The sequence below is a fragment of the Sceloporus undulatus genome, chromosome 5, assembly GCF_019175285.1.
Source record: "Sceloporus undulatus isolate JIND9_A2432 ecotype Alabama chromosome 5, SceUnd_v1.1, whole genome shotgun sequence".
Lineage (NCBI taxonomy): Eukaryota > Metazoa > Chordata > Lepidosauria > Squamata > Phrynosomatidae > Sceloporus > Sceloporus undulatus.
In genome coordinates, this window is record NC_056526.1 from 158079779 (window position 1) to 158107342 (window position 27564).

Consider the following 27564-nt stretch of genomic DNA (forward strand, 5'->3'; position numbering starts at 1 on the left):
GACTCCTGCTGAGCATGTTATTAATCAGTGGCTAATATTTTACATTTCTACTATTGATAGTTTGTAACAGATTTTTGAGTGACAATAATATAAAATAATATGTGACCATGGTAGATCAAAAATAGACAGTGTTTGTTTCCAAACAGATTGTGACTGGAAACAATGTTTGTCCTTCTTTGTTGTGCTAGCTAATTACATGAACATTTTTATTTAATAAAATAAAATGGATGAATGGGAAGAGGAGAAACAAAACTATTATTTAGAGACAGAAACAAATCTTTGTGTGTGCAAGAAGTAGAAAGGTGGGAAGCACATTTATGAAGGACAATATATTTCAGCAATGATTTGAATTTACCCTATATTGTTTGTTTTTAAAATTTTTATACTATCTTTTGACACACATCCACAAGGAACTATACCAAAAAAATCAAACCACCATAAAACCGTGCAAATCAGCAATAAAACAATGCTAAAACCCCAAACCTGAGTCACAGTCGCTGGTGGGTGCATCACTAAGCCAGAGTATAATTTATCAAAGTTTGCCAAGAGGTTAGGCATTGTCTGTGGAGCCCTCCAAACAGGGAGAGCATGACAAGTCAACATTTAGGCATCTGGGCATGCCATGACTCAAAATGGAATGGAAATAAGGATAGTCAGAATGAATAGAAAATGGAAAGTCTGACTACTATATTTTCACATAGAGAAAAACATCTGTGACTGTATGTGAGTGAATGGCAACATAACCAACAAGTAGATATGGATGCTTTATATGCAGTGGACTTACTACTATTCTAGGCCAAGTGATGACTCAGCCACGCCAAATAGTATACTGGCTAACCTATAGCTACAATAAATAAATATATTAATACTGTTGTGTTTTTTCACTCTCACTCTCTTCCTCTTTCTTAAAAAAGACTTCCGTGTTGATATGCAAAACAGCCCTGGTGTCGCAGTGGTTAAATGCCTAAACTGCAGCCATTCACTCAAAAACATAAGGTTGCGAGTTCCATACCAGCGAAAGGGCTCAAGCTTGACTCAAGGCTTGCATCCTTCCGAGGTCACTAAAATGAGTACCCAGATTGTTGGGGGCAATTAGCTTACAGTTGTAAACCGTTTAGACACTGTTAGTTAAGTATGAAGCGGTATATAAATGAAGCTGTTTTTATGTAAATTTGTTGTTAACTGCTGCAAGTCAGCCTCGACTTACTGTTATCCTTATGAATGAGATACCTCCAAGACACCAGATCCTTGAGAGCCCTGTTCAGTTCTTGCAGCCTCTAAGCTATGGCTTACTTGATTGAGTTTATCCTCCTCCAACGTGGCCTTCTACTTTACCTAGCATTAATATCTTTTCTAGTAGATCATGCCTTCTTAGGATATGACCAAAGTACAACAGCCTTAATGGGGGGGGGGCAGATGGGCAGGAAAGGGCAGCTTGAAGTTGCTCCTTCTGAAGATGTATTGGGGCTGTGAGGCAGAGACTCCACAGCCCCAATCTGCCTTGAAACCAGCCAGAAAAGGAGCGTATAAGATCCACTCCTTTTTTGGCTGACAAAAAGCCAGTTTTTCCCTCCCCACTGTGGCTTGATGCTGCCCACATCTGGGCAGCCAGGTGGCTTCTAGCTGGCTTTCGGCTGTCATTGGGACATGCAGCATCTAATGCTGTGCACCAATGATACCCGGAAGCAGGCTTTTTTCACCCATCTGTTCAGGCTCTAAGTCATTTTAGCTTCCTGGGAGTTTTCAGGTTTGATTTGCTTTAGAATCCATTGAATTATCCTTTTAGCAGTCCACAGTATTTGTAGAATTTTTCTCCACATCTCAGATGAGCTGATTTTCTTCCTGTCAGCTGTTTTCACCACCCAATACTCCTATCCATACATATTGATGGAAAATATAATGGCATGTACAATTCTAACAGTATAGGAGATAAGAAAGAAAGTATTTCCTATGGCCTTGATGTAATACCACATGGTTTTGAATATTATTAGATTTCCTGACCTCTGCATTTTTGAAGGGCATACCCTGGCCAAAGGGATATTACAGATGCAAAAGAAGGAAGAAATTGTGAAATTACCCAGTTGGAAAAGGTCTTAATTATCCTACCAGCACAGTGAGCCATGACCTTTGGATGTCTGCTTAAACCTAGTTCCCTCTTTGGCAGACAGTGTTTACATTTGCAAATCAAGCCTCCAAGCTATCATAGTGAGAAAGGGGAAAGATGGTGACCTGATAAAGATTTTAGTGGCATTGCCATACCCCCTGTAGACCCAACTGAACAGTGGTCTCAGGGCAAAATCTCCCTCAGTTGTGAAGACATCAGTCATTCTGAGGTGGGGAGAGGAAAATATGCACAAATGACAGGGGAACAAATGCTGTCTTCATCACATTAATGCTACTGAAAGATGGACAAATGAGCATACAGGCATGTGTACAAAGAGAGAGATTATAGGATCCACATTCTTTGAACAGTCTGAATTTACAGTACTGTCAACTGAAGCATAGAGAGTGTTTGAAATGAAAAGACTCCACAAGATTTCCTTAAACTGTCTTGAAGGCCTGTTCCAAAAAATGCACTAAACAGGGGCGGGGAAAGGTTGCTGAAAGGCTACACAGACAGTTGGCAAATCTTCCCCTGGTTTTTAGTGGGGAAAAGCCTTCTTTGGAAGGCCAAACTGCAAGAAGAACATTAGGTCCAAACATAATCACTTACCCTGCAAACAGGACTATATTGGTGATGGAAACAAAACAAGAGCAACATCTGAGAAGTGGATTCACATTCAGATTCCAAGTGTATCCTCAGTACCCTGAAAAAAGAAAGCAGATGCTATTTGTGATACTGGATTTGCATTTGTTAGCTTTAAGCAGCTTTGGTCTGCCTTAAAAGGAAGATACAGGGGTAATTAGGCCAACTGTGCTGATTTACAGCTGGATGTAGATTAACATTTATTGTTGTTGTGTGCCTTTAAGTAATTTCCAATTTATGGTGCCCCTAATTCAAACCAATGGGGGGGGGGCAGGAATTCTTGGCAAGATTTGTTCAAGATGGTTAGCCTTTGCCATCATCTGAGGCTTAGAAAGTGTGACTTGCGCAAGTCACCCAATGGGTTTCCATGGCTGAGTGGCTATTCAAACCCTTGTCTCCAGAGCCATAGTCCAACACTCAAACAACTATATTACACTGGGTCTCTTACCATAGCCAATTAATATAGTCCAGTCTATTTCCTTGCTGTTAGCAAAAGATCCAAAACCTCTGTCTGGCTTTGTCTGATATTTCTTGTTCTGTTGGTCTCTGAACTTTTAAAAAGTTATTTTCTTCAGTTCTATAACTGCAATTGGACTCAGCTCAGGCAACCTTTTGTGCTTGGATCCTAATAATTAATATTATCATTACATTTATTTATATCCCACCCTTTCCCCAAAACTGGGACTCAGAGTGGCTTACAAGATTAAAACAGTACAATAAAAATCATAGAAAATTTTTATATTAAAACAGAATTAAATTATTACAATATTAAAACAGATTGCATATAAAAAAATAAAATATAGTGTAAACAATAAAGGTGTTTAAAATACATTGAAAAGAATACCCAGCCTGTCCTTTAGAAACCTTCTGTTTTAAATCCCAGTCTAAACAGCAAGATCTTAGCCTGCCAGAGGAAGAACAAAGAGGGGGCCACCCTAGCTCTTCTGACCACCCTTCTACTTTTTCCAGCTCTCTGTATATGGCCCTAGACTGGCTTGGCTTCTCTTCTGTATGCTCCCTTAGATCATAGGTACACTCACCTGAGTATTCACAAAGTTTTTCTGCTTTGTTGGAAGAGAAATGAAACACAGAAGAGCTGGATACATTCAGATGATACAATAAAACATGGAGCAAAGGAGTTTCCACTGCAAGCAGGAACAATCAGATACACTGTATGTTCCCTTACATCTAGCCTAGTGTTTCATGTGGCCTTGGCTCAATAAATGAATGGATGGGGGAGGGGAGGGGAGAGAATGTGAGAATTTACTTCTATTGGGCAACAGAAAAGGGGTGATGTCATTCAGAGAGCCCCAACTGAAGGTGCTATAAACATGTTTCAAATGCAACTAAGCTTTCTCGTTCAATAGGGCCCAAAGATAATTATAGTGGGGTACAGACCACCAGAAAGAGGTGCCAGGGAGGAGCCTCTCTTTGCTCTGCAGCAGCGCCACAGCAATCAAACTGTGTGATGCAGCTGCACAGCAACAAAGGAGCATTAAAAATGGCTCCTTTTTGCTGAACAGTTACGCCACTGCAAACCTACAAAGATGTCCTGGTGGCATCACAGCAGCGCAGCACTGTTTGGACACTGAGCAGCTGCAACATCATAACTGTGCATGCTTTGTGGGTGGTGCTGCACAGCTGTGACGCCCTCATCACATGCTAGGGTTGTGGGGTGTGTGCACACACCGCCCTGAGTCAACCCTAGCACGTCATGGGCACGCCACAAAGGGCCCATCAGTACAGGGCCTATAATACATTTTAATGCCAAAAGAATCCCATTTACTGGCTGTTGTAAGAACTTTCACTTTCCAAAGTTATAGTATTGTGTAGCTGTGTCAGGGCCCAAAACATGAGTGGTCTGGATTCCAAGGTGGGCTGCCAATGCAGGGCCATAGATTGCAGAGTTTACAGAGTCTAATGGGCCAGCAGCAGAAGGTAGGTCAAGACACAGTCCAGGTAAAGAAGATTTTCAAACCTGCAGAATCATTGTTAAAACATTGCTGGATTGTTCAGGAAGTACACATGTCTGTAAGCCTGGTGCACTTCCTGAACATCAGTGAATCATTGGTTCCCCTCTAGTTTTACTGAATCATTCAGGGAGGCAGGATTTCCTTTGAATGCAAAGTTTCCATTCAGAAGAAATTCCCTCTCTTTGAATGATTCAGTAACACTAGAGGGTCGCTATAGGGAGTCGACAATTCACTGAATCTGACTTTGTCCTATGGAATATGGGGATTAGCAGTGACTGTGTAACGTAGATATTCTCAGAGTATCAAAATTTCATGAAATAAACTATAAATAGCTTATTAGAATATGACCTATGTCTAGGATGCCCTTCATAAATGATCTTGGCAAATGCAGACAATAAAACATAATGGCAAGAACACAAGCCATTTAGCTGCCCAGTGAAGGGATATCTTGTCAGTTCTGATAATATAGGCCAAATCAGCAAATAAATAAACATATATATGGGGACTGATTTTTTTTTCTGAATGCTACATATTGCTCTGCATCAGTTTTGGCTCAACATTGAACTAGAGTAAGTCTTCAGCTGGACTCTTGTTTGTGCCTTACAGATATGTGAGCTGCCTTACAAAAGTGGTCGGGCATTTTTGTCCTAGAGCCTACATAAGGTTCTAGGTTGAGGAAGTGGAGTTGTGTATTTGGTGCTGTCTCACATGCAGATTTTATTGGGCATGAATGTTCATGGGTGCACATCCTCATTGCATGGTAATACACATGTACATTTCATTGTTCACTTGGTGTCTTGGTTTAATTACACTGCCATGCAATGCCCATGCAAATAGACTAAACAAGGCTATGTAGCACAAACAATGCATACCTCCACAGGCAGAGATTTACACCATTCAGCCTCAGTATAGGCTCTTGGTCCTGGAGTATGCCTCTGTCCTCTTAACACTTGATACACAACACTTGATATTTCTGTCTGCTCTGTTTTCATTATAAGTTGTCAGAATCATAGGAACCACGGGAAAGAAAACCAACCGGAAGATATGTTGAATGAAATAAAATCCAGCAGGTCAAAAAATGTACTGTCTTCCCTGTTATTCTCTTCATCATAATCATTACTGTTATTATTAAGCAGTTATTATTAAGCTCTATCTCTCCCACCACCTTCACTACCTGAAATAGCACTTATGGTGCTTTAAATAGTATATCAGTAACATATTACTTGAAGGCCCTATAGTGAGTATTAGGTTATAACACATGTTTGTTTTTATTTCTCTAGGCAGCAGGGAACTGTTTCCCTTTGTTCTTCAAGTCAACTGGGAGTGATGAGAAATATTTAAACACCAGGATACAGAGCTCATTTTCATGTGTTTTGTGTTAGGAGAAATTGTTTTCCAGTTTATTTTTCAGTGCTTTCCTGCCCTTTGAATATTCCCATTGGAAGGGTTAGAATAAAAAGAGGTAGTTAGGAAAACAGAGAAAATACAGTGCCAATTTTTGCTTTGGTGATAGAACTTATATAACTATGATGGCCTCATTCTGTTGTAAAAATGAATAAAAATTAGAATCTGTTCTTAAGCGAGAGATTGAGCATGCCATCCACAAATCATCTAAACTAGCCTGTTCTGCATAAGTAGGCTTAGTCCTTTTAAAGCAATAGACCTAAGCCTTATTAAACACAGGTTTATCAGACTGTGGTTGTATATGGAAGTTACCTATATATGAAAAATAACACTCCTTTGAATTGGTAGCTACAGGAAAAGGTTGAGACAGTAAGCAAATATTAGTCGAGGAAGGCTGTGTCCTTTTTCTCACCAAGAACTTTTATAAGCATTCTCTTTGAAAATATTTCATTAATTTCTTCTTGATTTAGGATAACTTGATTAATTGTTTGGTTTTGTTCACATTATTTTAAGGGAGTCTTACATCTTTCAGTTCAATCCTACAGTGTGATTGCTCCTTTGCTATTTTACCTGAATTATTCTTATAGTAGTGTAAGCATGCAGATGCAGTGGCTCAAGTGGTTAAGATGCTGACTTTGTTGATTGAAAGATTGGCAGGTTGGCAATTCGAGGCCTGGGTGGTGCATGTTGGGGTGGGTTCCCATCACTAGTCCCACCTTCTGACAACCTTGCAGTTTGAAAGCATGTAAATGCAAGAAGATAAATGGGTACCACTCCAGTGGGAAGGTAAACAGCGTTCTGTGAACTCATGCTGGCCACATGATCACAGACTAGTCTCTGATAACGCTGACTCTTTGGCTTAGTAATGGAGATGAGCACCTCCTCCTATGCTTGGACAACTTAACAACCTTGTCAGTGAGGAATACCCTTACTTTTAGTGTAAGCATAGCTATTTTAATCTGCTAGTTTTTTATCTCCCTGCTTTTTAAACTGAATAGTTTGTTATATGTATTATTTTTGTTTTTGATTTGCTGGTCTTTGACAATAAAGTAATTATTGTTACATCTTTCAGCATTCTGTTAGGTCTTTTTCAGAGCCCAGCGTTACTTCTTTGAACTACAGATCTCAAAATCCCCTAGTCAACATGACTACTCATAATGCTGATTCAGAATCTGGGCATTAATAGCCCCTCAAAATAACTTTTCCAAGTTTTGATCATGTTCTTTGCTGCATTGTGATCATGAGACACTCACAGGTCTCTAGGAGCATCAGCTGCTGTCCTAAAAGGGATTGGAGCTGTGAATGCATCCCAAGTGAATTTGCTAAAACCTTTCAATGCTAATTGAGCAGTCCCTGCAGTCATCTCTGCCATTGCTTCTTCTGCCCAATGAACATAGGATCCATTATGATGAAGCAGACTTTTGTAGAAAATGTTGATGGGCTTATTAGAGAAATGAAGGAGTACTTCCTGCCAGGACCAGGCTCCAGGTACCCAGCCAGGAACACCTGTTCCCCTTGTAAGGGGATAAAGGCTAGGAGCCTGCTGGGACTGAGGAGAGCCAACACAAAGTGGGGGAAGAGGAAAAAAACAACAGCCCCCACCACCACCCCCCCCAGGAAAGTGATGTGTAGTATCTCCTGCTGCTGTGTGGACTTGTTGCTTGGTACCTGGTGGATTGCTGGCCTCAGACTACTTCCTGCCAGGATCAGGACCCAGGTACCCAGCCAGGAACACCTGTTCCCCTTGGGAAGGGGATAAAGGCTAGGTGCCTGCTGCTGTGGGCCTACCACCAAAGAGGGGTTACCCTTTTGAGGGAACTGTTTTGGGGGAACAAGGACCAGTTCATTTGGCTGGTTGGGGAGGGTATATTTTCATGTAATTAATTTAACCATATTTTGATTGATTTAACTGTATTTAGTTAAGGTAAGGAGATGAATTTTTAGTTGTGTATTGCTTATGTAATTGTTTATGCATTTTTGTAAACTGCCTTGATCTGTTGGAAAGGTGGTATATAAATAAAGTTTATTATTATAATTATTATTACCCAAAAGTACAGAAAATTGCTTTTGAAGAGGGAAAAAAAGGGGGGGAGAGAGGAAGTCATGGCTTGAGGTATGCCCAGATCTTTCTAAAGCATGCTTGTCTTCATAAGGACTAAATAAATAAATATTTTTCCTTTGCAGAAATTTTGGAGCTCATTTTTCATTATGGAAAGGAAAGGAGAGAGAGGAAGTCATGGCTTCTGGTGCGCCCAGCTCTTTTTAAAGCATGTTTGTCTTCATAAGGACTAAGACTATTACAAGTCTCAGCATTCCCTATATGAAAGTGACATCAGGCTCAAGTTGTGTGGAACTTCATTATTCAACCTTGCTGAGATGCCTTGATTTCTACCTCCCAGCTCATTGTGTATGAGTTGCCTTGAATCCCACTTTGGGAGAAGGCAGATTATAAGCCAATAAATAAACAAGTAAATAAATAAATACTATTTTTGCTATGAAAAAAAATTGTACACCTTTGAGGGCTCATTTTTCACTATACAGATAATTGGAATTGATATATACTTTGGGATGTATGCACGCACGTATGTATGCACATTTTAGAATTCCAGATGGGAGAAACCTTCTAATGTGTGCATGTTGTTGAATGCATTTTTCATCCTTTGAAGAATAAAGCACAAGCTCAGAAAAGTATGGACTTCCAACTATCAGGTTGAGATCCAGAAAATGTGAAAACTAGCTAAAGCAATGCATAGCCAGGTATAAATATGGTAGCTTACTTCTTCCACTATCCCCAAAATTCCCCCTGGTCAACCAGAATTAAATGACATGTCTTCTGGTACACTCAAAACATGATAGTGCAGCATGTCTGGGAGAGGTAAAAATTGCCCCCTGCTCCTTCTGCAGGGCAAACTTACAACTAGTTTTTCAATTAACATGGCCTCTCAGACCTTGGTACATACTTTAGAGTCAAAATGCATTTTAGGATCAGGATGAGTTTAAGGGCTATCAGCTGTACATGTTCATATCTGGTTTAATCTATCCCTATGCTACTTCTCATCCAGATCCTATAAGGAAGAAAGGAGACACTCTCACAGGCAAGTAACTAGTCAGTAGCCATAGTTGATAGAGGTTTCTCCCTAACCTCTGCCTGCAAAAAATAATGGACTATATCTGATGATAACATGAAGTGTTCAGTGAAATTTGATGGCTTTCCATAGTTTTAGCTTAAGGCTTTCATACACATTAAACTGAAGATCTTTTGAAAAAGCTTCAGTGCTTGGCAAAAGATAGCCTCCAACCTGTTATCCTATCTAGAGCAAAACAGAATCCCTAGCGTTCAGATTTTTTAAAAGCAATTTTTATCATTCTGCAAGGATGGTGTTTAATGAGAATAAATGCAAATTCAGTTCACTTGAACAAAAGAAGTGTGGAAAGCCCTAAAACATGAATCAGAGCAAACAGCTTTTTCAATTATCACTATGTATTTCAATTCATGCCTTGCAATTCCTCTGCTGGTATTTCACCAAGGAGACAGCTAAGCAGAGTTCTGAAAATGATCTTTTCACATTACAGAACAGGGAAGCATGATAAACTTTCACTTCAAAAGGTCAGTTATCCTCCATCTGCAATCAGTACCTACAGGCAACTTGTGAATGTCAAAACAGATCTGGTTCAGCATCATCTGTTTCACCAATGCTTATCATGTTCTTTATTTGTGGACCCACCAAAATACTGTCTCAACAGCTGCAGCAATTTCTGGTATTATACTGACCTTCTCCATAGAAAGGGAGACACACATGCTGACCCTTTGCATACCAGTGAACAGGATTAATTTCATGTGCTAACAGATTGTTGCTACCCTGCATTATAGAAAAAATGCATGCCTTGATGAGGAACAAAGTTCCTTATAGAGTCTTATATGCAGGATTTTTTCCCCCTTTGGCTTCTTAACCTAGGAAACTAATAAGAAACGTTTGAGGCTTTAATTATTCTAACAGAACGTAATTGTAAAGGCTTGGCTTCTAGAATATATAATGTTGTATCAGACACTCATAAAATAATAGAATCATAGACTCAAAGAGTTGGAAGGGGCCTCATGGGCCACAAATCCCTGCTCAGTGCATGATCTCCTGCTAAAACATCCCCAGGAGGCTATTCAGCCTCTTTTTGAAGATGCCCAGAGAAAGAGACCCCACCACCTCTTTAGGCAACTGGTTCCATTGCTGAACTGCTCTTACTATTAAGAAATTCCTTCTAATGTTTAATTGAAATTTACCATCCTGTATTTTTAGACCTGGCCCTACCATCTGCAGCATCAGAGAACAAGCCTGTCCCCTCTTCTCTGACAGTCCTTGAACTATTTCAAGAGTGTGATCATGTCACCTCTCAGTCTTATCTTCACATCTCCAGCTCCTTCAGTCTTTTCTCATATATGTTTTTCTCCATAATTTTTATCATCCTTATACAAAGAAATCTTGTAGCACCTTTGATATTAACTGAAAGATAGAAGCTGGTAGCGTGAAGTCTTTCACAGATATATGAGCCCACTTCCTCAGATGCATATTTGGAATGGAGAGTCCAGAGACAGACATATATAAGCCAGTTGTGTGTGAGAATGTTAATTCAAATTCAAAACCTTGTGGGTATGGAAATGAAGTAACAAGTTCAGTTTTTAATGATTGTCACTAGGGGACAATGGCAGGAGGAAGGCTGTTGCATAAAGCCAAGGAGAGTAGATAACCATATAAATGAAGGTAAAGGTTTCTCTTGACCTGAATGTCTAGTTGTAACCCCCTGTAGGGGGTCAGTGTAATCTCATTTACTAAGCCAGCATTGTCTAAAGACGATTGTGGCCAGTATGGACCTTCATTCATTATAAGGGAGCCCTGGTAGCGCAGTGGTTAAAATGCTGTACTGCAGCCATTCACTCAAAACCACAAGGTTGCGAGTTCAAGGACCAGCAAAAGGGCCCAAGCTCGACTCAGGCTTGGCCTCCTTCTGAGGTCGCTAAAAATGAATACCAGATTGTTGGGGCAAATTAGCTTACTTGCTAATTAGCTTACTTGCTGTTCACCGCTATGATCTTTGGAATAGCGGTATATAAATAAATAACACTAATTATTATTTATTATCGAATTGCTGTTACCTTTCCACCAAAGTGATCTCTCTTTATCTACTTGCATTTGCATGCTTATTGAAACTGCTAGGTTGACAGAAGCTGGGGTACTAGAGATGGGAGCTCACCCAATCATGGGGCACTTGGGCCTCAAAACTTGCCAACCTTTCGAACTTACCATAATCAGAATTGGCATCTTAACCACTAAGGTGGAAGGAATGAGTAGTGAATGTAATATTGCTGCCTTCTCTGAATCTATTCCAACTTGTCTATTTTTTCCCCTTAAAATGAGGCACCGAGAACTGAAAGCAATACTCCAGATGAGGCCAGACCTCACCGGACTGTACTGGAACACTATTCACCTCTCAACTTGGAAACTATGGTGGGATTAGGACCGCCCATTGGGGCGGGTCTGGCCCCGCCCCTTTCCCCGCTGATGCCCCGATCCGCCAGCAGCCGCTGATGCCCCGAATCCGCCACTTTTCGGGCTGCGGGAAGCGGCAAAACGCCGCTTCCCCGCAGCCAGAAAAGGGGTGTCCCTGGGGCTTCAAGACCCAAGGACATCCCGCGGCGGCGGGGAGCAGAGAAAGGGGCCGCTTGGCCCCTTTCTCGTTTAGTCCGCTGGGCGCAGCCGTCTGAAGGCTGGCCCAGCGGACTAAACCGGAAGGAGCTCCGAAATGGAGCTCTTCCTGCTCCGTGGTCCAGGGCGCACTAAGCGCCCTGGCGCGGAGCTACTACGTCATGGATGCGCCACCCCGTCTAGAGGGGCGCGGCCATGACGTACTCACGGCGGGCGGCCGTGCGGAAGGGCCGCTGCCGTTTAGTGCGTGTTTGCCAGCACTAGGGTTAGGGCGGTGCGGAAGCACCGCCCTTTCGTAACCCTAGTGCGTGGCGAACACGCACTAAACTGCCGGTGTGTAACCGGCCACAGATTCCATTCTACAGGCGAAAATGGCATCCATCTTCTTTGCTGCACCATTACACTGCTGGCTCATATTCAACTTATGATCAACAATAACCTCAAGGTCCTTTTTTCATGTAATACTTCTGAACCATGTATTCTATACGCATGTATTTGCTTTTTGTGGCCTACATATAGCAATAGCATGTACATTTATATACCGCTTACCAGTGACCTTAGCACTTTCTAAGCAGTTTACAATTGCCCCCAGCAAGCTAGGTACTCATTTTACCAAACTATGGCCTGTTACAAACTGCCAAAATAAAGCTGCTTCGGGTCTCTTTGGAGGTATGCTGTTTAAATGATGCATGCATCCTACGAATCCGGAAGCTGCACCAAAGCTGCACTCCAGTGCTTAGGAATGGAGTGTGGCTTTGGCACGACCTCCGGACTCTTAGGACCCATGCATCATTTAAATAGCATACCTCCAAAGAGACCCGAAGCAGCTTTATTTTGGCAGTCTGTAACAGGCCAAAGGATGGAAGACTGAGTCAGTCTTGTAGCCCTGGGATCAAACACACAACCATGTGGCTCCTGGTGTAGAATTTTGCATTTGTCTCTATTGATTTTCATTGTACTAATTTCTGCCCAGTTTTCTAATTTACCAAGGTCCTTTTAAATTCTGTTTCTGTCTTCCATTTCATTAGCCATCACTCCCAGTTTTGTATAATCTGTGAGCTTCATAAGGTTGCATTCCTTCATGTCATCTAAGTCACTGATAAAAAGGCCGATGAGTACTGTCCCTAAGTCAGAACCCTGAGACACTCCACTTGAGACCCCCTTCCAGTTTGAAGCACAGCCATTGATAACAACTCTTTGAGCATGATCTTCCAATGAATTATGGATCCGTCTGATGGTGTTTCCTGTTAAAAGTAGTGTAGTGGGTTTACTGATATTGGGGGGGGGGGGGGGGGGCTCTTCCAGATACTAACTCCCTGCAGGATTTTTCAGGCTGAAGGTTTTAAAAATAGACAATTAACCAGAATGACTCCAAGTGAAAATGAAGTGGATGAACAAGCTGATTTTGTAGCAAAAACAATTATTTCTTTATTAAAAAGAAACAAAAAGATAGCAGTAGAAACCAACCGAACAGTCTATATTCAATGCAACCTGTTTTTAATATGGGTTTGTTTGTTTTAAAGATATAAATTAGCTTGACAAGATTTGTTTCTTGAAAAACTCATGCTGGTTCCTCCTGTCATCAGGATACTTGCAGATAGACTCTTGTATAACACATTCTAATATTTTTCCTGGTATTGAGGTAAAGCTAACTGGCCTGTAGTTTCCTAGATCTTTTATGCCTTTTTTGAACAAAGAGGCAACGTTTGCTTGTCTCCAGTCCTCTGGCATTTCACCCGTTCTTCAAGATTTCTCACAAATGGCAAGTGGTTCTGCAAGTACATTAGCAAATTCCTTCAGTACTCTAGGATGCAGTTCATCTGGCCCTGCAGACTTAAATTCATGCAAAATAGGCAGTGAGCAGTTCAGCATCGTAATACAGAGAGAATTAAAAGCATCTGGGGAAAACATTTTAGGATTATTATTATTATGAGCTCTGCTGACTCGGTGGTTAAATGCCAATACTGCAGTCACAAGAATGTGAGTTTGATCCCAGGGAAGGGCTCCAGGGTCTACTTCATCCTTTCGTAGGTTGGTAAAATGATTACCCAGCTTCTTGGGGGCAATTGGCTTATACATTGTAAACAACGTAGGGAGTGCTAGTTCAGTGATAATTGGCATAGAAATGTACTTGCTATTGCTATTATTGCAGTTTTTTTAAAAAAATGTTGGAATTCCATATGGAATAATGGACCCATGACATTGATAAATGCTTATCATTGGAGAAGATGTGGGAAATTGAGAATTTACATGCAAATTTGATGGCATGAGAGTGTGATGGGATGTGGCAATTCTGCTTAGAGGTATTTTGAAATGTGTAATATATTATCAAATAAGACATACAAATATCTCGGTGTCTCTTTTATGTGGAACATAATAGGGGGAGGAAAAATAAAATACTGCTTTCTTTTTTGCCCTATTTAGCTTTATACAGTTTCATATTGTATAGCTCCACGTGGTCATTGCTGAAACTACTATTGTCCTATAGGAATCTACACAGTGTCTGCAAGATTCTTGCTACATGCCTCAGAGTATAGATATGTGAATTAGTTTTCTGTGGCTTTCGTTCAGACTCAGTGGTGTAATTTTACAGTGAGCACTCTCCCATCATGAGCTGAGCTGGGTAAGTAATGGAGGAACAAATGAGAGGATAAGGAAAGAGGGTAACTCCTGCATGAATAAGTATTTAAAGAACCCCTTGAGGGGAAATGTGAATATCAAGCAAAGGGTTCAAGGACACAACCAGAGGACAGCAAAGCTTTTCCAGAACCCTTCATATTCTCCTTCTTGTCTAGGACACAGCAGACAGGTTTTGTGGGTGAGATCATTCTGGGGCCTGCTAAACTGCTCAAGCAAAAGCTGCAACATGCATTTCAGTGGCTCACCACACAGAGCATTAAAATAAATATGAAAAAAAAAGCCATCTCAAGACTGAATAGCTCCTGACAATGGAGGAACTTTGTGGTTTCCCTTTCTTATGATCCCACTATATTCTGTCCTTTTCTATTTTATGCACATTTACACCAGCATATCAAAGGCAACTAAGGGCTCAGACAGGCAAAAATAAAGCTGCTTCAGGTCACTTTGGGGATATGCTGTTTAAATGATGCATGCATTCTAAGAGGCTGGAAGCCACACCAAAGCCATGCTCCAGTCCTAGATCTTTTATGCCTTTTCGAACAAAGAGGCAACGTTTGCTTGTCTCCAGTTTGGCACAGCTTCTGGACTCTTAAGAGGCATGTGTCATTTAAACAGCATACTTCCAAAGTGACCCAAAGCAGCTTTATTTTGACCTGTCTATTCAGACCCTAAGAGATTCTCTGTTGTTGATCATCCTTTGCTTAGACATTGTAAAGTCTGTAAGTCTTTTCTTGGTTCTCCAACCCCACTGGTATCACTTTTTGGTCCACCTTTTATAATTGTTTTTCACAAGGAACTGTCTCTTAGGAATTACCTCACTGGTCTTGCCTTATAGTTAGGCATGTGGTCCCAAATTAATAGGAGAACTTAGAGTCCTTCAGTGCATGACAGCATTTAAGATAGCCTTATTCTACCGAATGAACCCTGAAATGATTCTCACTGATGCAGAAATTACTTGTAAGAATTGGCAAATCAGAAGAAGAATTTGCATGATTGCTTCTGACATGGAGAAGAAAAACCCCACACACCATAAATGCAATCTTTTGATTATCAAAGATTCTTCTGGACACATACCAAAGGCAGTCAACTCAGACAATGCATGGAAAATATTAAGCATATTTTATTGTCACATGGCTGTATTTCCATATGACTTGATTTTACAGAGAAGTTTAAATTTCAGTCTACTTATATGTCGACACAGTCATCATAATGGGAGAATGATGGGGATTCATTTTGTGGTAATTTCCCCCTCATACAAAGTGATGTCAGACTCTTTATTTAAGCTGAGTTTATATGGAAATATATTTCTGGGAGAGATTTAGGCCAATTTGTATGCCTTGGGACTTTTCTGTAATGTAGATAGTTATACTGTGTTTCACAGAATGCATTTACTAAATTTCCATGAACATGTCACTGAGTGGAGAGCAGTTTCTTCTACTGCTTGAAATAGAAGGGCTTTGCCAGGTTGTTGAATGACAGGTTCATGTGAGCAATTTCTTGCTTTCTCTCTTTCTTTAAATTTGGCAGTTTGTTTGCAAGTATAGTACTCATATGCTGGCAAAGCTGGGAGCAAAGTGACAATTAAACCCTTTTAGAAGGCAGAACTAGCATTCAAGCAGCTGGAATGTTCCCAGGGCCATGATATCCTTACTATCATCAATTACTTGGGAGCAGTTGGAAAAGTTACAGAACACCCTTTGGTATTCCCTCCTACTTTTGCCTTTGTAGTGTCATTGCATATTCTGAACCTGTTAAGGCAATCTGAGGAGATGTCTGCAAGCAGATTTTTAAGTGACATATGCTTTGGAATAATTGGTAGCACAGCCCCAATGCTGTAAACGGAAAGAGTTAGGGGCTGAGCAGAAAAATGAGGGAAGAAAGAGCCAAATATCTATGTTTTTATTATTATTCTTACAGGCTGAATCTCCCTTATCCAAAATACTTGGAACCAGAACTGTTTTGGATTTCAGATTTTTGAATATTTGCATATTAATAATGAAATATCTTGGAGATGGCAGCCATATCCAAACATGAGATTAATTTATGTTTTTCTCTACACCTTATACACATAGGTAATTTTATAATAGTATTTTTAATAATTGTGTATTTGAAACAAATTTTGTGTGCACGAAACTATCAGAAAACAATGTTGTCACTATCTCAGCCACCCATGTGAACCATTTTGGATTTGGGGATTGCAGGTAAGGGATAGTCAGCCTGTATTATGTTTTAACTAACTTTTTAGCAGTTTAAATGCATGTGTATAGTATGATTGATTGATTGTTTATTAACTTTTGTATAATCCATTATTTTAACTGTATTTTGTTTCCGCTTATCTTGTGAGCTGATTTGGGTCTCATATTTGGTGAAAATTAAGCAAAACAAATAAAAATAGTAGTAAGGTGACTGCCTTCTTTCTCTAAATTCATATATCTATAAATACTATAGAATTTCCTTTCTCTTATCCATGGTTCAGCTTTTTTTTCGAACTCAAAGAATCAATGCTCTAACAGGGAAAAAAACCCAATATTTGCATGAACTCTCATCACCCCGAATAAGTAACACAGAATGGGAACAATACTTGTGAGGTTCTTTCCTGCTCATCTGTCTACAAAACCCTCCATGGAATAGCTGGAAAGCACCCATGCAGTCCAGGATAGCCAGACAGCTAAGTGGATGTAGCCCTACATATGACAGTAAACAGAAGAGTTTAGAAAAAGGGGAGAAATTAAATTAAAGAAAAATAAAATAGAGGATATTATTATTATTATTATTATTATTATTATTATTATTATTATTATTATTAACCTTTATTTATAAAGCGCTGTAAATTTACACAGTGCTGTACATGCAATCTTTTTAATTGGATGGTTCCCTGCCCTCAGGCTTACAATCTAGAAAGACACGACACAAAAGGAGAAGGGAGTGGTGGTGGCGAAGGGGCCTTTCTAGTAGGATAATACATATAAAATACATAGCAATACAGGAAATGATTCAATAAAACAGACAACAAAAGAGCATCAAATAGCAAGTGACAATTACGCAATGCCTGGGAATGCTTCTCTGAACAGGATGGTCTTCAGCTCTGTTTTGAAACTGGTTACAAGTACCAGAACGGAGGGCCCTAGTTGGAAGGTGAGGAGAAATAAGGTCTGATAAGTAAGGAGTGCAGAAGGATGGTAGGCAAGACATTTTGTTCCCCAAAAGCAATAATAAGTTTGCTGTTGTGTTCCTTCAACTCAACATATGGCTACCCTGTCATAGATGCTTCTTAGCAACCTGTATTCAGAAGAGATTTCCCATTGCCTTTCTTGTAAGGCTGAGAGAGTGTGGCTTGCCAAAGGTTACCAGGGCGGGTTATAAACCGCCGCTTTGAGACGGTCTGCCGCTGCCGCCGTTTGCTCCGTGCGGGAGCTGCAGCAGCCACACCACGCGGCTCCCGCAAGGACCAAAAAAGAAGCTCCAAAATGGAGCTTCTTCTTGCGGCGCCTCTGTGATGTCGCGAGGCGCCAGGGGCACATTTGCGATGTCACAGACGCCGCGACACGTTCGGACGCACAGCGTCCAATACGTAAAGATGGCGCCGGCCGTGTGGAACGGCCGGTGCCATATTGTACGGACAGAGTCCGTATTAGAGCCAGGGGCGTCTAGAAGAGATGCCCCTTTTTTAAAATGGGACGTCCTGCGGACTTCCCAAGTGCCGGTCTGTAACCGGCCAATGTTACTTTCCATGGCTGGGCGGGGATTTCAACTATTGTCTCCCAGAGTTTAAAGGCCCTTTCACACTGAACAATTATAGTACTATGATTCCACTTTAACTGGCATGGCTGCATCCTCTGGTATCCTGGGGTTTGTAATTTGGTGAGGCATTCATAGTCTGGCAGAGAGTTCTAAATATCTCACGAAACTACAAATCCCAGGTTGTCATCATGGTAGTCAAAGTGCACACAGCATTATAACTATGACAAAGTTGACAGTTTCTTTTTTTTTAATGTATTTTTCAGAATCCCACCAGTCTTATTGTCCAATCTCAGGACAATTGATTAGTAAGGCCTTCTTCCCTCAAGTATAGAAATTTGTGCACATTTTAATAGGTTTTTTTCATTGTGCTATTTTTACACATTTTCCACATCTACTAAAATTAGCTATAAACTAGAGGCTTCAATATCAGGAAAGGTGGTAAATCCACTCCAGTGTTAGCATGAAATTTCAAGGCACTGTCCAAAATGCTGAATCCTATCCCCAAAATAGCTTTAGCATCTTGAAGAACCACTTTAAAGTTTGGACTAAAGCCCAGATGAGACTCACTGACATGGGAGCCACAAGCCATCACTGATGAAAGTGACTGCACAATTTTTCCCCATGTGTATGTTTCACTGTGAAAACACAGTGAAGAAATGCATTAAATAAATTATAATTTAAATAAATAAACATTCCCAAAACATAGTTTTTGTGGGGTTTTTGGGCTATGTGGCCATGTTCTAGAAGAGTTTATTCCTATAGCCCCAACAAAAAACTATGGATGCTGGCCATGAAAGCCTTCGATTCCAAAAACATTATTGGAAGACTGAATTTTCTGTCTGTAGAGTGTTTCTATTTTAACACAATAATGAAGGATATCCTTAATTAGTCTAAAACTTTGTCATATGTTAAGATTTTACATTGTACAGAAGCATCCTGAGACCAAGAAGAAATGGAGAAAACTAAAAAATAAGGTAGACATATATATTCTAATCTAAATCAGACCTTGATGTGCATCAGCAAAGATGGTAAAAGGCCTGGTTTTTCTTAGAACTCACACACAACCTATGAGAGGGTTGTATTGATACAGGACCAAAACTTGGTCTCTATTTTCTTTTCGTTTTAATGTGACAGATGTAAAAACCATTGTCTCCATGCAGTCCACTCTTTGTCCCAGAGAAACACATTCCTCCATAGCTCAGTTACTAAGGACTCATTCCCATTATCTTTTAAACTGGATTGTGAATCGGTTTGAAACCAGGGACAACCCTGGTTCCCACTTAATCCAAATCACTGAAGCGATTCCGAGAGAGGGGCCATGTGTTAGACACATTTAACCCACATCTTTTTGACACTGTTTTTTTCTGCTTCTTTTTCAATAAATTGAATCTGCTCAAATCTGAACCACATGCAGATCAGAATCGATTCAAATTTCCCCTTCAGCCGGTTGGAACCAAATAATTTTGAGTCGATTCATTTGTGAATGGCAACCACAAGTGGATTATTTTGGAGGGAAAAATGCACTTGTGGCAAACGTAGTGAAAAAAATGCAATTGGGGCAAATGTAGTGGGAACCACACTCCATTGTCGAATCAATCTATTGATTCGGATCACACACCGATTTATCTGTAAGTCGGAATGGGGCCTAATAATAGTGGGGATGTTCTTTTTTGCTTTTTTTTTTTTCCCTGTAGGTAGGATAGTGGAAATCTTTCAATCCCAATTTCACTTCATTTCTCCAAATCTCAGCTGTGTATTCTGCCTATTCTTGCTTTGTTTTAGGCTACAAGACTGAATGGTTGTACACTGCAAAGTTATAGCATGGGATACCTGTCAGAGGGTGGATGATGGGGAGGAGTCAGGTTGAGGTCCTGCATGGGAAGATGCCAGACAAAAGGACCATGGGGAAACCCCAAGGGAAGGGGAGGCCACAGAAACAGGAGGCTCAGCTGTGACAGGGGCAGGCCTGGGGGAGGGGGATGGTGTGCAGGCTAGAAAAGAGGAAGAGGACTCCAGGGAGGGGAGAAGGAGCCAAGGAAGACGCCGGAGTGGACAGAGATGACAGGGTATGAGGAAGAGATTACCTGGGAGTTCATGATGCTTGGATGGCAGACTTGTCGCGCCAACACCTGAGAGGTAGAGGGGGAAGTAGTGGGAGTGATGGGCTCCAAGAACACAGAGTAGAAGGCTTCTTTGCGGACTGCATCCACCCAACCACCTTCGAAGCCGACGAGGCGCCCTATCAAACTCGCCTGGTAATTGGACCTGGACCCTGCCTGTGCTGGGATATTCAAGGGTGGTGTTGGCTGGTGGGACGTCACCCAGGGCCACAGACATGAGCTGAGCCAGAGCCCGAAGGAGAAGGGTTAGGCCCTAAGCCTTAGATACTTGGACTGGGAAAGTAGATGGTCGGCGAAGTAACCGGCCCACCACGTGGGAAACTGAAAGTGATATATTTGGTGCTAAAATAAAGGTGGTTTATTGTTTCTTCTCCTTCTGCTGTTATGGAACTACCTGCCAACCCCACCCCAACCGAAGTAGCCATGGGCTCTGTGACAATACCACTTTCATTTTTATGGCTCGATCCATGGAAACCAATGATTCATACCTGGGTGTGATGATGGGTGTGTGGTACTCTCTGCCAGAAAACTCTAATACACTCCTCAAGCTACAGTTTGGAGTATCCTGTTAAAGACTAAAGTAGAAGTTATCCTCAGTCTATCCATCCATCACTTTATTGTTACTCTGGCTTTTTTGCAGCCTGGGACTTTAACTTACAGGTAAAAATACCTGTAGTTAAAAAGAAACAAAAGTTGAAATTAAAATTGTATGAAAAGAGTGTAGGACCATAAAAAGCTTTTCTCTTGTTAATAATCAGTTCCCAAAGGAAAAGAAAGGTCTTAATCTGTCACCATGAGAACAGTAAATAAGAAACCATCATAGAACTTTACCGCACTGGCCCTGGAAAGGGCCTGTAGCATTCCAAAATGGAAGGTTGTGAGGACGCTCGGTGGTGGGGAAATCATTTTACTGCACAGCAGGAACGCTGCTGCTACCGCCATGCATCCCCATCCCGTTCTGGATGTATTCCTCAGGGGGCGATTTCTGGGAACTCTTTTCAAGTGTTCCCAAAAATCGCCTCCTCTGGGACACATCTGGAATGGGATGGGGATGATTGGTGGCGGTGGCAGCATTCCTGCTGTGCAATAAAATGTGTTCCCCACTGTTGAGCATCCTCAGAACGTTCCCTTTTGGAATGCTACAGGCCCTTTCCAGGGTCAGTGCGGTAAAGCTCTAGGAATGGTAAGGGCAGCCATGGAAGAACTAAATAGGGAACCTAAAGTGTAAAGATATACAACTGAGTGCTAAAGTCAGAATCGACCAAGCCATCATATTCCCCATCACCTTGTGTGAGAGCTAGACAGTGAAGAAAGCCATCCAAAAGAAAATCAACTGATTTGAGATGTGATGCTGGAGAAGAGTGCTGAGGATAACATGGACAGCTACGAAGACAAGCAAATAGGTTCTCAATCAGACTGAGCCAGAACTCTCCAGGAAGCCAGGATGATGAAACTAAGGCTGTCATACTTTGGCCACATCAGGAGAAGGCATGACTCACAAGAAAAGACAATAATGCTGGGGAAGGGAAAGGGCCACAGAAAGAGTGGAAGACTGCATGCCAGATGGCTATACTAAATCAGGAAGGTCACAGGCCTAAATTTACACGACCTAAACAGAACAGCTGAGGACGGAGGTCTTGGAGATGTCTTATCCACAAGGTTGCCATGAGTTGGGGCTGACTCAGTGGGGAGTAGTTAATAACAACAATCTCCTGTACTTTGGTCAGGGTGCTGCCAAACTACAAAGGTAAGTTGGGGAGGGGGAGGGATCCCAACAAATGTACCTGTCTTAAGGAGCCCAACCTTTTAAAGTAACTTGAAAGTCACTTGTGGCCATAAGGCTACAAATTCAAAAGTTCTGACACTATTTTCCCCTTCTTGATATGTCTGCCTGTATACACATAAATGGATGACTTGTGAATTCCCAAAACATATTTCATCCATGATTATAAACAGTGGCAGAATTTTGACAGGTTATTTCGCTTACAGGAGAATATAAGATGATGTGGGTCGTACTTCTTTCTTTCTTTCTTTCTTTCTTAAGATTTAAAATTTGCTAATTTGCTTTCTGAATTTTAAAAAGACTAACATTTATTTATTGCTGAGATCTGAAAAAGCAGATGTTTGGAGCCTATTGTGTTCATTTCTTTTCTTTTCTTTTCCCCCCTTTTTTTAGTCTAATAGCTGTTAGGTAATTAGTCATTTATATCCTTGTTAATAAATTATTCATCCACTTCATTAGACATTTAGCTGTCTTGGGGTCTTCTTTTTTTAAAAAAAATGTTTGCAGCTGCTTGGTACATTAAGCTGAATCGTATGATAATGAATATGTAGCTGAGATTAAATGTAGCATTAACACTCTAACTAGATGTGACATTAGGAAATCTACCTTCCATGATCAGGTGCAGCATCACAGTGCAGCAGCATCAGAAAACTGAGCCCAGTGCCTCAAAAGAACTACTGCAGGTATCTCACCTGGGCTCTCTGTTTAAGAAGCAACTGAGAATAGTCATTTTAATTTGGAGTTCTGAAATGTGACTTTTTTGGCTCTAGAATCTCTTAGCCATCTTGATCAGCAGTATGCACAGTTTTGTGTGCCTTCATCTCACTACATTTAATGCAGAGCTTTATCCTTAGGATGGGATCCCAGCAGAATGAGATGGATGTGCATACAAAGACAAAGGACACTTCTCCAGTAGCAGAAGATTTCCTTTGTCTCAGATATTCACACCAATTGTCCAAACATTTCCCTCAGTCCCTTGACCATTCTTCTCTCTTGGGAAATCATCTTGCAGTAAATTAATCCATTAATTCTAAGATTACTGCCCCAGCCTATGATTTGGGATATATATACCATCACCTAGACAATAACAGTTGGGTCTAGTTTGGATTCTCTAGACAATAAACCAGCCATCCCACTTGCCGAGGTGGCTATTAGGCCATCTCTGTTCCGGACACCTATCACTTAGAACTACGCATCAGGATTGGTACCATATTACCATTAGCAAAGCCTCCTCTTTTCCCATTCTTCCACCTTTGCTTCTTTAGTGTTTTGTGTGTGTGTGTGTGTGTGTGTAGGAGTGTATGCTTGTGTGTGTGTTACTTATTTTCTTAATAAAACTACAAAAACTATTTGGAATTGCCTCTGGAGTTCTGTGTGATTTGGAACCAGTATAAAAAGGGTTAAGATCCCAAGGCTGAATGTTGTCCCAGCCAAGGTATTTTATTTGAGCTGAATTAATTCCCCTATTAAGTATTATTTGTGGGTGCCTTCTCAGGACCCCCAGATTTTTGGGTAACACACACACACAATTTTTCTTACCTTAAAAAAAATTCAGGATAGAAAGTTGTAATGCTTTTTCTATATCTATTGTCTGGTAGGACTAGAAACTCTCTGTGATGCACCTATTGTATCTCAAATCAAAACTTGTAAAAGTTAGTTTTGGGGGATATAACATGATACCCCAAAATATAACTCTCTTGTAAGTTCTGGAAGGTGTTGCAGTCCCAAAAATACCATTTCTAAGCTCTGCCTACACGAGTGTAGTGATTGTAGATGAACTGCAATCTCCCAGGATTGGAATATTCTTTAGTTGTGTGTATGTGAGAGAGAGAATGGGGTGAATCTTCCTACTGCTACACTTCAGAATTAATGCAATTTGACACCACTAACTGTCATGGATCCATCCAATGGAATCCTGAGATTTGTAGTTTGTTTTGGCACCAAAACTCTCTAATAGGGAAGGCTAAATATCTCACAAAACTACAAATCTCAGAATTTCATAGTATTGATCCATTAACATTGCCAAACTGCAATAATTCTGCAGTGCAGATGTAGCCCTATTCTTTGGAGCCTCTCTGAGTGTGAAGGATATCTTATGATTATTTTATTGGGTACTTTACATGGAATCTCTTTGTTGGTATCTTGTTTTTTGCATGACCTTGTTTTGATTAATTGCTTTGAGTTGCCCCACATGTTGTAAAACTATGGTTTTAATCTTCTTCTAGATATTTAGGTCCAGAAAGATGATGCAGAGGTAGAGGTTGAAAATAAATAGAGGTGGGAAGCAGCAGCGGATAAACTGCACGGCTTCCCGCCAGCGGAAAAAGAACCTGCAAAAAGTGGGTTCTTTTTCATCATGGTTGCTATGCCTGAGTGCGCAAATGGCACACTAGTGACGTTGCAAGTGTGACGCGACGTGCGGATGCTATGTGTCCATCATGTCATAATGGCAGCACCTATGTAGATAGGGCATCACCATTTTGACGCCTCCGTGACGTGCTAGGGTTGCGGGGCTGCGGTGGTGCCACCCTCATGCAACCCTAGCATGAATCCAGGCCGGCGCAAAGCGCAGGTCTGGATAGCATCATAGCTCTAAAAATTGTGCCTAAGAAGATTGCTCACCAGTTTGTTAACACTACCCATGTAGTAGAGGAAGGAAGATAGCTATAAAAGTATAACACCACAGTCTCATGGCCTAAGAATAAAACTGGCTCATGTGTTAACAAAATTACACATGCCAGTGGGTAGTTTAAAACTTATGTCAAAACAATTGAAACCCATTTTGGGGGAATCTTAGCATGGCAATGAACTCAAAGCTGGAGTTGGTTTCGGTCTGATGGTATATATGTGAAAACAGTGTGGTGTTTTGTCAGTTACAATGTTGATATGAGCTTCACAAATAAACGGTATTGAAAACGTTAATTTGTGAAGCTCGCTAAACACTAGTCAGGCACTAAGGATTATTGTTACTAATATTAGACACACAGTCCCCAAATAAATTGTTGAAAGCACAGAAGCATGTCCTTTAAAATAAAATCCTCCAAACCACCTAAGAACAGTGTTAAATATATGATAATAACACTTCCTGAGGAACAAGTAGTAAATCCTGGTCCCACTAGAACTGAATAAATGCTTGCCTTGAGCGTCTATAGGTCTGCATCCAAACCACAGAAATATTCTGGCTTGACACCAGTTTAATTGCCCTGGCTCAATGCTATGAAGTTCTGGGAATTCTGGTTTTGTGAGACATTTAGCCTTCTCTGTCAGAGAGCTCTGGTGCCACAACGAACTACAGTTCCCAAAATTCCATAGCATTGCAGTTAAAGTGGTGTCAAACTGCATTATTCATGCAATGTGGATGCAGCCTAGGATGAGGAGTTCACCTCAGAACTTGTTAAATGAGTTACCCTTAGACCAGACAGTGCAAAAAATAAAAAGGAATTTTGTTATCATTGACCAAAAAATGCCTCCTTCAGCTCATAACTGTGTATCTGATTTGCTAGACACTCATAAGTATGGTAAACATGACCAATAAAAGCCAGTAATATTAATGTGTCGAATTTCCCCCAAAGTGTTTACACTTTTAAGAATTCTAGTTCCAATTTCTCTCCAGAGAGCTATGAGCACAGAGCTGTGGTGTTATGTGAATGTGTGAACTGTACTTAATCCTTTTGGAAGCATTGTCATTATTCAGTTTCCTAATGTAATTTCTCCTTTAAAAACAGTGGGGAGTGTAATTAAACAAAAATAGCTATGACTTTCCAAGAGCTGAGGAGACTGGTTTACAAAGGAAATGTCAGGAATTCATTAGCAAAACAATTACATCTCCTTAAAAGAGACAGAAATATGTCAGCTGGTGAAAAAAAATATGTAAGCCAGAATCTTATTCATGACATATGTGTACATAAATGTGGCTTACATGTGCATAGATTTTATTTTGGATGAGGTGCAAGATGTTATTCTTCAGCCTTTTGTTCATTGTTTGAAAACCTCCTCACTGTTGCTAAGCCCTAGGAAGAGCCACTGCTGGTGCTTACCAGTAAGGACTGGAGAGGTGGAAGGCAGTTCAGACAATGCAGCTCTGAGGAGAAGGGTTAGGAGCTTTCATTACATTTGTGAATAGACTTTTATTTGCCTCTTCCTCTGAGTGGAGATGAATTGGCCCTTCAATGACTGTCTTGCCTTCCTTCCCTCCAGGGTTTGACAGTTACAAGGGGGAAGGATTTTGATGTGATGCATCATTATTTCCAGCTGCCATTTTGGCTGATATTCTCTCTCTCTCTCTCGGGGTTGGGGTGCTCTAGAATTAGGGAAACCAAACTGACACATTTGTGGGCAGTTTGAGGTACTTTTGGTCAGTGATCTGAAGGCTCCAGGGGCTTTAGGGGGTGCGCTTAGGGGTCCAAAGGGCCTTGTTCAGCCTAACACTTTCCCTTGGGATAAGGATTGCATGCCATCCAAAAAAAGATATACACAAGGATGGACATAGAACATGCTTGATGTAGGATTTTGGCCTCAGTATGGGCCAGTACAGACCGGCACTAAAAGCCGCCTTCCGGGCAGCTGTGAGCAGCTTAGAGGTGTGGTGTGCACATACCGCATACCCCCATGATACCCTGAAGGTGCGCAGAGTAGCCACACATTAGCCAGCTTCTGGGCATTTTGAGGGCATGGCGGTTACACACCACAAGTCCTCAACATTCTAGGAAGCACTGTGGAGCGATGGAGGAGCCACTAATGACTTTTTCATGGCCGAAAAAGGAGTGATTGCTCCTTTTCCAGATGGCGCTGCAGCAGATTGGCACTGTGGCATGCAGCTGCCTCAGCCCAAATCCAGCTTCAGGAGGGGTAGCTTCAAGGCTCCCCTTCAGGAATGTGTATTTTGAGCCTGTGTTGGGAATGATACAACATCCATAAAGGATTATCCAGGTTTTGAAAGAAATGGATCAAGCTGTGCCCTCTGGCGATGAGCAGAGCCTCAAATCATGTTAACTTTTATTTTGCTTTTGCCCACATCAGTATTTAAGTCTGGGAACAGACACTTTCTTTTCTTAGAAGGCCCCCAAAAGAAAGCAGAACTTAAAATGGTAGCTCCAACACACCTACATATATTAGCACTGCTGGGGCATCCCATTTTGTCAACAGCCCTAAATGCTCTAAAGGCATCACATCTGATCTTGGAAGCTTAGAAGGATCAGCCCTATTTGGTACTTGGATAAGAGACCACCAACAAATACGAGATGCTGTAGGTTATATTTCTGAGGAAGGAACTGGAAAAACCACCTCTGAGAATTCCTTGCCTAAAATAACCCTGTGAAATACATTGGGGTCACCATAAGTCAATAAATGACTTGAGGGCATATGCACTCAAAGTAGGTAGAAGCAAACTAGTACAATGTTTTGCAAGGCCCAACTTAAAATCAGCAAAGAAGTGCACTGCAATTCAAGCTTGTAGATACAG